This window comes from Phoca vitulina, unplaced genomic scaffold (assembly GCF_004348235.1).
Source record: "Phoca vitulina isolate PV1807 unplaced genomic scaffold, GSC_HSeal_1.0 scaffold2, whole genome shotgun sequence".
NCBI lineage: Eukaryota > Metazoa > Chordata > Mammalia > Carnivora > Phocidae > Phoca > Phoca vitulina.
This window is the reverse complement of record NW_022589705.1, coordinates 77,364,188-77,376,644: the sequence shown is the minus strand read 5'-3', so window position 1 is coordinate 77,376,644 and position 12,457 is coordinate 77,364,188. Positions and strand designations below refer to the sequence as shown.

The window sequence follows — 12,457 nt, the reverse complement described above, 5'->3', positions numbered from 1 at the left end:
GATCCCATCCTAATACAAAGGCGCAGATTTGGGGGCAGGGAGAGCAGAACGGGGATGGAGTTTAGGGCTCTCCTATAGAGAAGGCGACTGAGGTCCAGAGGCGGGACGCCACTTGGCCCAAGTCACACAGCAAGGTGGAGGCAGAAGAGGCGCTTCAGCGCAGAGCCCCGAGGCAGCCCACTCCACCCCCCGACACACACACACTTACCGTGGCTGGGGATCCCCCACCTCACTAATCCAGGCAGCCCAGGGCAGCCAGCCCGCCAGGGGGAGCGGGGCCTGGGTTCCTCAGGCCCGCGGGGAGGTCCTCGATCACTTCCGACGGCCCGAAACCCCGGCTTCCCAGGTCGCTGGCTCCGGGGGCTGAACGCTGCCCCGCGAGCGAGCGCGCGCCCGTCTGCCGGGGACCGCCGGCCACTCCGGGTGGGGGAAGAGGGGCGGTTCCAGGGGGCTGGGGACGTGCCAGGGCGGCTAATGGAACACAGCTGGACCCGCCCGCCGAGCGGGAGGCGGGAGGGAGGGCCGGGAGGGGGCTCCGGCGGTGGCAGAGGCGGCCGGCGGGACACACGGCCCCGCTGCCGGCCTGGCCCCGCGCCCGCGCCCGCCCCGCCCGCTTCCCCGCCAGGTGAGCTCTGCAGCGAGGGGCGGGTCCCTGCGTGCCCGGAGCGGCCCTGCGAGGGGGCTCGGCAGCCGGCGGCGGCCGCGGGGGGGCGGGGGGCGGGGAGGCCGGCCCTTTAAGGGCCCGGCCGGCCGGAGCGTGAAGGGCCTCCCCGGTGCCACCCCCTTCCCCTCTCCTGGCTGGGCCTCCAGAAGGCTGGGGAAGGCGGGCGGGCGGGCGGGCGGGCGGGGGGTTGCAGACCCTCCTCCCCAGTTCCGTGGCAGCGGTGACGTGGCTACTGCCCAGGCCTCCTCGGTCAGCTTTTTCCAGTTTCTCAGCCTCACTTTCCCAGTTAGTCTGTTCCTGGGTCTGGAGAGGGTGCGGGTGGGGGTCCTCCCGGGGTGGGGGTGGGCGCTGCATTAACCCGTTCTGCTCTAGCCTCAGGCCCCCGAGAAGTGGAGCCCAGCAGGTTCCCTTCTTCTTCCTGACTCCATGGGGTTAGAAGGGCTCCAGTCCCTGTCCTCGGCTCTAGCTTTGTGGCTTGGAACTTACTACTTAACTCGGACTCCCTTTTTCATCTGTATGATGGGATAATGATCTCTATACCTCACACGGTTGTTGTGAGCAGGAAAGGAGTGGAAGTCTATCAAAGGGCTTATACAGGGTCTGCCACAAAAGAGGAGCTCCATATGGGGCGCCTGGCTGGCTCCAGCCGTGGAGCATGGGACTCTTGATCTCGGAATCAAGAGTTTGAGCCCCGCCTTGGGGGTAGAGTTTACTTCAAAAAATAAACATGCAAGAATAGCTATAAAAAACCCCCAAAAAGAAGAGCTGTAAGAGACTAGGATTGTCAAGTAATAAAAATGATATTTTTTTTAAAAAGGAGCTCAGAAAATATTCATTGTTATTATCATTTTTACCATGAACACTGGCAGGAGGTGGGGGGGCTGGGATTCAAGCATATACACCATTGATGGGACTTCTGAGCAAAAAGGAGCAGGTACGGTGTCCAGTTCTATCCAGAGGCAGGGGATGATCAAGGTGACCCTCCCAAGGGTACCCCGCCCAAGGCAGCAAACAAATTTCTGGGCAGCAAGGCCAAGGAACTACAGAGAATTGGGTTCAAGAGGCCCATGAATGGGAGGAATCGATGTGTGGTGGAGAGGGAGCAACTGGGGTCCCCTGATGAGGGGAGACTTCCTGTAGAAACAACATGGTCGTACCGTAGTCCTGTGGCCCCATCTAACCCGGGAGAGCGGGGAGCAGGCCTGGGATTTCCCGCCTTAAGAGCCAGAGGCGCTGAGTCAGCGGAAACCCCAACCAAGGCCACAGAGGAGCCCCATTGTGGTCCCGGCCCCGCCGGGAGCTGTCCCAGATGTGGCTACGACAGTGGTGGGGCCTGGGAAGCGCTGAGCTCAGCAGGCGGGAAGCGGAGGGGTGGGGCTTTCTGGGCAGTCCGGCCTGAGAAGGGGGGGGCACAGGCTCTGCCTTCCCAGAGGATGCTGTCCCAGAGGTGGGCACTTGGGAACCAATAGGCAACACGTATAGGTCAGGGTCTGTGCTAAGAACTTCACATAAGCTGACTCCTTTACTCCTCACGTCCACCCCAGGAGGGAGAATTCTATTCTTATCCCCATTTTACAGATGGGGAAACCTGGAGCGTAGGAACGGCGCAACTTGCCAGAGCTCACATGGCTAGGAGATGGTGGGACAGGGACCCACGTCCAGCTAGCCTGCACTCACAGCACAAGTTCTTAACTACTGTGCCATCCTGGGCAATTCCTACCCTCCCCCCCCCATTCATCCCCGACTCTCCCAGGCAGGAGGGGAGGGCTGGACCCAGAGCAGTCAGAGCCAGAAGGACCTGAGAATGGGGAACACAGATACCTCCCTCCAGCACCCCAAGGGTACGCCCAAGAACTGCCAAGCCTGGGGTGCTCCCTAGGCCTGGATACACTGCAGACACAGTCTAGAAAGGTGCTTCTGCCCGTCCCTCCCTCGGACGCATGTGTGCACACATCCAGGAGCGTGCAGATACACTGTCTCACAACACACGTGTAGACTTCACATGCACATGTAGGCACTTATATTTACACAGACACACGCACACACACAATGGTCCTGCACATAAACAGATGCACAGAGACACATACGTGAGCACATATGAACCCACAGAAATATATCCCTGGATATACTCCAACACAGGTGCACAATTCTCAGAATACATGCGTACAGCCCTACCTATACCTGGATATGCACACACAGAGATATGTCTGCACAAACATGCACAGACATGCACACATGTGCCCATGGGTGTGATTACTCGTATACGTGAGCAGAGAAAGCTGCAGACCTCCAGTGCATACACATGTGTGCCCACAGACACAGGAAGCTCCCGCAGAACACCCCCCCTTCACATACTGACCGTGCACGCACATGCATGCACACATTTATATGTGTCTGCCCCAGAAAGCCCTGCACACCAGCAAGCAGGGTCTCCTGTGGGGCTGGGCTCAGTGCCCTCACCCCAGATGGCATCACCACGAGGTAATCAATGCTGCTAATCGCCACCAGCTGCCCTGGAGCCTGACTGCTGCTGCCGGGTGGGGCTACCGAGGCCTCCTGGGCCCAGAGTAGTCTGCCCAGATGTCAGCCGGGCCCAAGGGCTGCCCACCCCACCGTCCCAGCTGGCCATTGGGGAATCCCCATCTGGCAGGGGCAGCACGGGAAGCTGGGGGAAAGTGAAGAGCCAAGACAGGGCCTTGTCCCAGGACAGGCCCAGGAGCTCCCACGAAGCCGAGCGGAGGTGATCTGAACCCCACATGCACACGCGCATACCTGGGCCCTGGCATACGGGCACACAGGTGCACGTGCACGCACGCACGCATATCACACATGGCCCAAACAGACCTCCTGATTATTCCCCACAGATCTGCTCCCTCCCGTCTTCCTCATTCTGGTAGATGCCACCATAATTCATTCAGAAGCTCAGGCCAAAAAACTAGGAGTCATCCTTGGTTCCTCCCCCGCCCCCCATCCAGTTCTGTTGACTCTACTCCACAAGACAGCCTGCATCCCCCCACTCCTCCCCACCCTCATCCAAGCCACACCCGCTTCTGCCTGGACCCGGCAGGAGCCTCCCGACACCTCCCTCCCACCCAGCAGCCAGCAAGGCCTTTCCAAATCTGTAGCTCTTATGTTCACTCACTCTCCTGCTTCAACTTTCCAGTTCTCATTTCACCTAGAATAAAAACCCAAATCCTTTCCCTGGCCTTATTCAGAGCCTGCCACGATCTGGCCTCCGCCTTCCTGTCCAGCAGCCTCATCCCAGAAACTGGGGCCCCACTGGCTTCCATTCTCAGTCCTGAATTGGCCAGGTGGATTTTCCCCTTGCGGCTTTTGTACCAACCCCCTTCCTCTGCCTGGAAGGCTTTGCCCCTGATCTTTGCTGGGCTGGCTCTTTAATAGGTCTCACCTCAAAGTTACCTCCTAGAGTGGCCTTCCCTGACCACCAGATCCAGAGGAATCTCAAGTCGCTCCTGATCACATGAATCTGTTTTTAGATCTCTGCACAGCAGCGGGGTGTGTGTGTGTGTGTGTGTATGTGTGTGTGTGTGTGTGTGTGTGCTGTCTTTCTCTACTAATAAGCAGGAGGCTCCACGAGGGGCCTGTCTGCTGGTACTCAGCAGCCCACAGCTGCGCCTGGCGCCCCGGAAGCATGCCCTGGTGAAGTAGTGGATAGATGCATGCCGGCGCTGTCCCAGCGCTTGGGCACAGACGTGCACCCCCAGGAGCGATCACACGCCAGGACAGGTGTGAGTGAACACACGTGCAGAAATACCCACACGCGCGCAGCTTCTGGGCCACAGAGGTCTCTGGGCCTGAGACCGGAGGACCAAGGTCACTCCCCGCCTCCTTTGGATTCTCTGGGTGTCTCTGTCCCGTCTCCTTATGCCTCTGGCTGTCTCCCAATGTCTCTGTCCCTTTTTCTCTGTGTCTGTGTCAGCCCCGAGTCCTCTAGCCTGCAGTCTTCCCTGTGATGCCGGCCCCTCTGCCGCCCCCTCTTGCCTCTGCTCTCTGCTGCGAACTCCCCTGTGTGCCTCTGTCTGGGGATTGACATCTCTAACTCCGAATCTCTGTCTCTCGGTGTCTCCGTCTTTTTCTCCCCCTTCCTGTATCTTCATGTCCCTGTCTCCTGTCTCTCTTTATCTTCGAGCTGCCCTATTCTCTGCTTCCTTTCACCCTGTCTCTGTCTCTCCCTGTCTTTGCCTGGGTCTCTGTTTCTGGCTCTGTATCTCTGACTCTTTCTCATGCTCCCTCCCTCCATCTCTTTGCCTGAAATCAGCCCTGCCACCGTGTCTCCACAGCTGTCCGCATCCCTGTGGCGGGGAGACCCATCTTTCACCTCTGGAGGCAGCTTTATGGTCTCAGCGGGTGGGCCAGTGCTCCACTCTGCCGATCCCGATGCCCACCTCCCCTGCAGGGCCGTGGCGAGCTCACACCGACAGCCTTGGCCCCGGCAACATTTACAGATGCCCAACCAGGGGGCCTGATTTCAATAGCTCATGGCACCAGGCGCCTGCTTGGTTGGACCAGCCCGGAGCCCCGGGAGAGGTAGGCGCAGACTCTGACGGGCACTGAGGCGGATATAGTGATGGCCCGGCAGGTGGTCACTGGGGGGAGAAGGGAGAGCACTCTAGGCATCTTGGGCCCCGACTTGCTTGTCCCCTGGGCAGCGTGCCTGGGAGCGTGCCTACTGGCATCTGGGGGGTAGAGCCCAGGGACGCTGCTATGCATCCTATGAGTCGAGATGATATGGATGCATCCTATGAGGCACAGGACGGTCCCTCACAATAAAAGAATTATCAGGCCCACCTGCCAGCACAGCAGTGGCAAGGTGGAGAACCTCTGCTCTACCCGGAGGGGACAATTCTGCTCCTCGGAATTCCCACGCTCTCGGACCACCTGTAAAGTCTTCATCATACTCTGAACAGGGGTGGGGGGCGTTAGAAGACAATAGCGGTGGTCCCGGCCCTGCCTCTCATAGCGGCCACTAAGAGTGATTGAGCCCTTCTAAAGCACGGGCTCGGACCCAACATGGAGAAACTCATGTTAGTCTCACAAATTCACAGGAGGCCCAGGCACCAGCCAGATGCCCATTCTAAGTGTGGGGATGCAGGCGGAGAGAAGTGAGGCATCAGCTCAAGGTCACCCAGCTGGCAAGGATGGAGCTGGGTTTGAACTGGTCATTTTGGGACAGACCCACAGGGCAGAGCCCTCGCTGGGAAAGAGCCCACACAGCACGGTCCTGGGCAAGTCCTTTCGCCTCTCTCAGCCTCCCGGTTTTTGATTTTTGTTTTTTTTGTTTTGTTTTTTTTTCATCCATCAAATGGGATCTACTCTCTCATTTAACACAGCCAGCAGCAATTCTAGGAGATAAGGCACTATTCTTACCTCTTCACGGGCTAGAAAAGCAAGGATTCAAGACTAAGTCTCAAGGTCATAGGGCTGGGAAGTGGTGGAGCAGAGATCTGAATTCAGCTCTGCCTGACCCCAGGGCTCTTGATCTGAATCAGGTCACCTGCAGTCCCCCAAGTGCTACAAAGCAGGAGAGCAGAGGTCCTCAAGCTTGGAGGACTGGTCCCACACAGCCCCACCCCCAGGGTTTTGGATTCAGTAGAGCTTGCTTTTATTTTTTTTTTATTTTAATTTAATTAATTAATTTATTTGACAGAGAGAGAGACACAACGAGAGAGGGAACACAAGCAGGGGGAGTGGGAGAGGGAAAAGCAGGCTCCCCACCGAGCAGAGAGCCAGATGTGGGGCTCCATCCCAGGACCCTGGGATCAGGACCTGAGCCGAAGGCAGATACTTAAGGACTGAGCCACCCAGGCGCCCCAGTAGAGCTTGCTTTTTGAGTAAGTTCCCAGGCCATGCGGATGCTGCTGGCCCAGGGACCATATTGAGAACCCCTGCAGTAGAACCTGGTCTTAGATCACCTGTCCCTGGGTTCAAATCCTGGCTCTGTAACGGGTGGGGGGCGGGGGACGCTTAACCTCTTCCTCTGAGAAACAGAAAGATAATGGCACCATCTATCACTTGGGGTTTGCTGGAAGGACTGAAGGGGATAATGACAAAGGGAAAGCTGCTCTCAAGGTGCGGGCACCTAGCCAATGCTCAAAGACGCTGGCTGGCATAACGATCCCCAAGCCGGGCAACTCTCCGCTCCCCAGACAGACTGGAAGCTCCCAGAGGGTGAAGGACAGACACTTCCTCCTCTCCCGTCTACGGGCCACTTCCCCAGGCCTGCACAGAGATGACATCTCAGAACAAGCACAGATGGGGCAGTGGGATGTAGCCCTCATTTATCAAGGCCTCCCAAGGGGCCTCGGCCCCACAGCACAGGGCCTCCTGGAGCAGGGTGGGGATAGACCCCCAGGGTGACCTGGCCCCCAGCCTTCCTCCAAGATCTGCCCCACCCCCCAGTGATCCCTGTGGGGGCAAGTGTTGGCCTCCCAAGGCCCCGGTGGGAGAGTTTATACCCAAGCATTCCTTTGGCTACCGACCAACGCAGCTCAGTCCTGCTGTGCTGTGGGACTCTGAGCCCCTCTAGTCCCCTTTGGGTCTTAGTTTCTTCACCCAAAAATTAAGCAAGAACTCAGAATAGTAGCTAAGGGTGGGGTCTCCAGCCCCAGGATAATTGGGTTCACACCCCACCTTACCCCTTACTAACAAGCTGTGTGACTTTTGCCAAATCACCTCACCACTAGCCGGTGGGGAACAGTCTCTCACAAGAGATAAATCTCAACAGAAGCTTGGAAAAACGAGGGGTGCAATCAGTTATCAGCCATTGATTTCTCTGAATGTCTTTGTGCCCTGCTAGACTATAAGCCATACAAAGAGCTGCTTTTGCTACCATTTTATCCCCAGAGCCTATGACAGAGACTATACGCCTTACAAATATTTGCTGCATGAATGAAAGAAGAGCCCAGCTCCTGCAAAGGACACACTCCCGACCCTGGAGGGCAGGCCAAGGAGTCTTCTGGGGGAGATGTGGTTAGGAGCGGAGCATCCAGGGACTCCCAGATTCTTCCTTTGCATGCAAAAGCCTCAGACAGTTGGAATTCTTTGAATCCTGGAAACTCTGGGTGGAGAGAAGCTTTGCTATTATCCAGCCCCACCTCCTCCCAGTAGTGCCCGGGGGCTGGGCTGGGTAGGCCTGAGGCCTGGGCTAGGAAGGGGACTTAAGGGAGTGGGCAGGGAAGGGAAAGTTGAGGGCGAAAATGCAACTTTTTCACCAAGGCAGAAAGTCAAATCAAAGGTTGGAAGAAGGTTTGATCCTGGCTCTGCTATTTCCTGGCTTTGTTCTCTTAGGCAAATTCCTTCACGTCTCTGAGCCCTTAGTTTCCATATTTATAAAATGGGGTGATAATGATAATACCAAACCACATGGAATTTTGGGGAGGATTAAATGAGATAATGCATGAAAGTAAGCCAAGCCCATATAAACACTCAAAAATGTTCATTATTAACATTATTAGTATTATTATTATCGGGGAGGGCTAGTAATTCACCAGGGACTCTTGCCCCGTACCTCACACCCACGTTCATATCTGACAGTCCCCCAGTCCCCTTCACTATTTACATAGCTGATTTCATGTCGCTTTGAGAGGTCAATGACATTTCTGACAGATATAAGACAGGGTTGTTGGTTTTTTTTCCTCCACGGAGAAGCCTAAATAACAAATAATGTATAAAGAAATAAAATCAACTGGAGTGTTGTCAGCCTTGACCATTCAGAGAAGGCCTGACAAAGAAGGCAGGTGGTTGGAAGGTAGGGGGGAAGAGCCTAAGACTGAGGACCTGGGTTCAAGGCCAGGGTCTGCCTTGATGCACTGTTTGGCTTGGTGGGGGGATGGGGGGGCCTGCCCCTTAGCAACAAGGTAAAGCTGAACTTTGGGGACTCTTGAGCCCCTTCCATTCCCTAAGTGTGCAGGTCTTAAACCTGTAATGACCCCAACATGCTCCCTCCTTGGAACTGGGAAGAGAGTCAGGTGAGCCAGACCTGTGCAAAGCCGCTGCTCCTCACCTGCCGCCCCACACCCACTCAGAGCCAAGTGTTCCACACCCATCCCAGTGTCCCTGTGACCATGCCACACCACCTTAGCTGAGCGGCTCTGAGGAGGGGAGCTCACCCATTCATCCTCTTCTGCACATCAGGAGGGGAGAAAAATAGTTGCCAGAGATGCTCACGAACTTGCTGGACTGGGATCCAGCCCAGGTGCGAGAAACTCCCAATATGCCTCTGCTGCTTTCTAAAAAGGAATTTTCTGGGTGCCTGGGTGACTCAGTGGGTTAAGCGTCTGACTCTTGGTTTCAGCTCAGGTCGTGATCTCAGGGTCGTGAGATCGAACCCCACATAGGGCTCTGCATTCAGCGCGTGGAATCTGCTGGAGATGATCTCTCTCCCCCTCTCCCTCTGCTCCTTCCCTGGCTCTCGTGTTCTCTCTCTCTAAAATAAATAAATAAAATCTTTAAAAAAATAAAAAGTAATTTTCGTCACTAGGACAATCCTAAGTGTCTATCATGATTCTCATTTTACAGGTGAATGGCTGTCATCCTGAACTTGAGCACTTTACGGTAAGGAAACAGGCACTAAGAAGTGGCTTGCTGAGAGGCAGAGCTAGATTTGAATCCAGGGCTATTACAGTACAGTCTGCTCTGTGATAGACCCCTTCCTCTCTTTGGGACTCAGTTCCCTCCTCTGTAAAATGGGGTGGTAACTCCAGAATCTGTAAGATCCAAGTTGGGATTTTTTTGCTGCTCTGAGCCCAGGTCCCCACCCAGAAGCCTAGAACAGCCCCGTGGGCCTGGGCGGGAGAGAAGGGCAGGTGTAGACCTGACTGTCCCGCCAGGGAGGTGGGGGGGAACTGCCGCCAGACGCACAAAAACAACTAAATAAATCAGGGCCGGGAACTCTTAATTCTTCCCGGCTGTGGCTGCTACCGCTATGCCTGCCCAGCCTGGCCTGCCATCGCCTGGTCAGTTCCCGGGGCCTGGGACGGGGACAAGGCACGGCCAAGAGCGCCGAGTCCAGCCAACAGAGCCGGAGCGATGCCTGGCCATCAACTTGGCCCCGGCTCCCAGAGATGAGGGGAGGCCCCGCGGGCAGGGTGACTCAGGCATCCCAGACCCCCTCCCGGGTGGGCACGTTAGACGCCTAGGTCTATTTTTAGAGCCGGCTCCAGGCTTGAGCGCAGAGGGGCAGAAAAGGGGGGGCCTCATAGGGGCGCAGGCGCCTGACCAGCTCCTCCCGCTCCGGGCTCAAGCCCCAGGCCCTCCAGCTGTCTACCTAGAAAAGAATGGAAACACGGGGGGGGGGGGGGGGGGGGAATTGCAGGAGGTGAGGTGTAAGCCCGAGAATGCGTCCCCCCTCCACCCGCCTCCCTGCGAGGCCTGGCAGTTCCAGGGAGCTGGGCGTGGCCTCCCCAGAGAAATGACCTCTGTTAAGTAGGGCCAGGAGCCTCGCGACGGCGGGTCTGTCTGGCTATTGAACTGGGGGCCAGGGCGGGCGGGGCTCCCGGGAGACCCAAGTGGCTGGGGAAGGAGGGGAGGAAGCTTCCAAGTTGGGGGATCCCGATCACACGCCGCCGTCGGCCACGCCTCCAGCCCGCTCTGGCCACGCCCCCTAGGCCACACCCACGGCCGCTGCCTTCCCAGACTCCACACTAGGCCCCGCCTCCTATCTGGCTCCGCCCGGCCCTGGCCAACCTTGCATCCTGTCTCCAAGGTCCAGAAAGGCCGAGATGCCAGGCATATGACGGCCTGGGACTGGACCTGGGCCTGCCTCGGGAGGCCAGGACAGAAGTGAGAGGAATGGGTGCCTCCTCCTCAAGCGTGGGGTCGGGGAAAAGGAGAGCGTCGGGGGGTGGGGGTCAACCACAGCGCCATTGACAGGGAGGTCTCTAAGCAGAGGGCGTATCTGTAGGACCCCAGCGGTTTTTGAGGCCCAAGTGGCTGAGGTCCCTCGAAACACGGAAACACTGCTGTATTCGCGGACACAGAGCGGTATGCCGAGACACCTGAGGCAGAGGTCTCTGGGCTGATACCCCCACTACTGGACCCTAGAGGTTGAGGTCACAGTCCTGGGGAGTGGGGGCAGCTGGTGGCCCCAAATACGTGAGCTCTCTTGGCAAGTTCAGGGACTCGGGGTTTGGAGAGGGCCAAGTGAAGGCCCATCCCTGGGTCGGGGGAGGGGGTGAGGGGCAGAGGATGGGAGGGGAGCCGGTCTCTTAGCACCAGCCCTCCATCTAGTGGGAAGTTTGGGAATCGCAGAGGGGATGCCGAGGTGGGGTGGGGGGAGGGGTCCGTTGCACTTGGAATCCTTCCTCTCGCTGGGTGTCCTGCTGGCACCTACCGCCACCATCCTCCCCAGCCCAATCGGCTCCATCTCAGGGATCGGCCCCAGATAGTCATTTGAAGCTCGGTCCCCCCCCTTTGCCCCCTATCCATATGGATGGTGTCCTCTTCTGTCCATCGAGGTGGCCGCCGCGGGTTCAGACAGCCGCCGTCCTTGGCCTGGATCTCTGCAGCTCCAGCCAGCTGCTGTCCATGCCTCCAATTTCCCCTTTTCCCCTCCATTCTTCTACTGCTAGCCAACTAGCGTTTCTGAATCAGAAATCTGGTCATGTCACTTCCTTGATTAATCTCCTTCAAAGGTTTTTTATGATCAAGATGAACAGCCAAACCTTGGCTGGGGACTTAGGAGGCTTTTCACCACTTAACCCCACCTCCTTTACACAGGCCAACTGTCAGTTCTTCACACACCCCTGCTGGCGCTCACCAAGAGGCCTTCCCCCCCGCTGTTCCTTTCTCCTGGAACACTCTTCCTTGCTGTTCTCAAGGCTCAGTCTGGCAGAAACTCTACTCCTTGGGAGGCCTTTCCTGATCCCCTCGGAATGAGTTTGGTGCCCCTTGTCTGAGTTCCCCCCGTCCTGGATGCATCCCTGCCCCTCTCAGAGCGTCACTGCTTGGGTCTCATTACTTATGCACTCCTGTGACAGGATAATTTATTGAGATGTTCATTGTTTTGCTCCCCTCCCAATTCCATGCTGATAGCCCAGCCCTTTGGTTTTCCTAGCCTCCGGGAACTGTGTGAGGCTGAACACAAAAGCTGTTTGAAGTCTGATGGCTCATCCTGACTTTGGAAAAAGCTAACCTTCTGGAGTGGCTGTGCTGGGTATTCCCAAGGGATGGGGAGAAGAGGACGGAGGCAGAGCAGCTAGCTGCAGGACGGGCAGAAGGGGGGTCCTGGGAGTGCTAGGGACATGTGTCCAGCAGCCCCACCCCTGACTGGTGGCAGGAGCTGTGGAGGACGGCAAGTGGTGCATGGGGGGAGGCTGGAGCCCAGGCACTAGGGATCTAGCCTTGGCGCTCCGAAGTGGCAGAGGAACAGCTGAGTTGCCGAACCTTGAACCTCGAGCGACCACGTGAACTGAGACAATGGGCATCTCTGTGTGATCGCGGTAGATGGAAGGCAGGTGGCACCTCCTCCGTGCTTAGGCCCAAGTGGGACAGAAGGTCCTTGCACAAGACTCTGGAGGAAGTGGCAAGGGGACCCCAGGGGTGGTTGAGATTGCATTTGCTGCCAACTCGTAGGACAGGGCTTAGTGTGAGTCAGATTGGAGCTGACTTAACCAGAATACGGAGATGGAGTATTTCTTGAGTTTGTGCGCCAAGATTTCTACCTGCCACACCTGTCTGTTGTATCTGCACCGTGGGGCGGGGGCTGTGCCTCATTCAGAATTGAATCATCAGGACCTAGCGGGGTGCCTGGCACATAGTGCTCAAAATGCATAT

At 57.1% G+C, this 12,457-nt stretch overlaps 1 protein-coding gene across 6 annotated transcripts in view; it reads right to left on the bottom strand.

Annotated features, from left to right (window-relative positions):
* Positions 1-4,155, bottom strand: part of COL16A1 (collagen type XVI alpha 1 chain) — a 53,179-nt gene extending 49,024 nt beyond the window's left edge. For 4 of the 6 annotated variants that reach the window (XR_004297613.1, XM_032389255.1, XM_032389281.1 and 1 more), the window contains exon 1: positions 209-407. The gene's annotated coding sequence lies outside the window, so the exon portion shown is untranslated. Of the gene's footprint in view, positions 1-208; positions 408-4,073 lie in introns of those variants that run through there. The other 2 variants (XM_032389289.1, XM_032389265.1) reach the window with 2 other exon arrangements.
* Between the last annotated feature and the right edge of the window lie 8,302 nt (positions 4,156-12,457).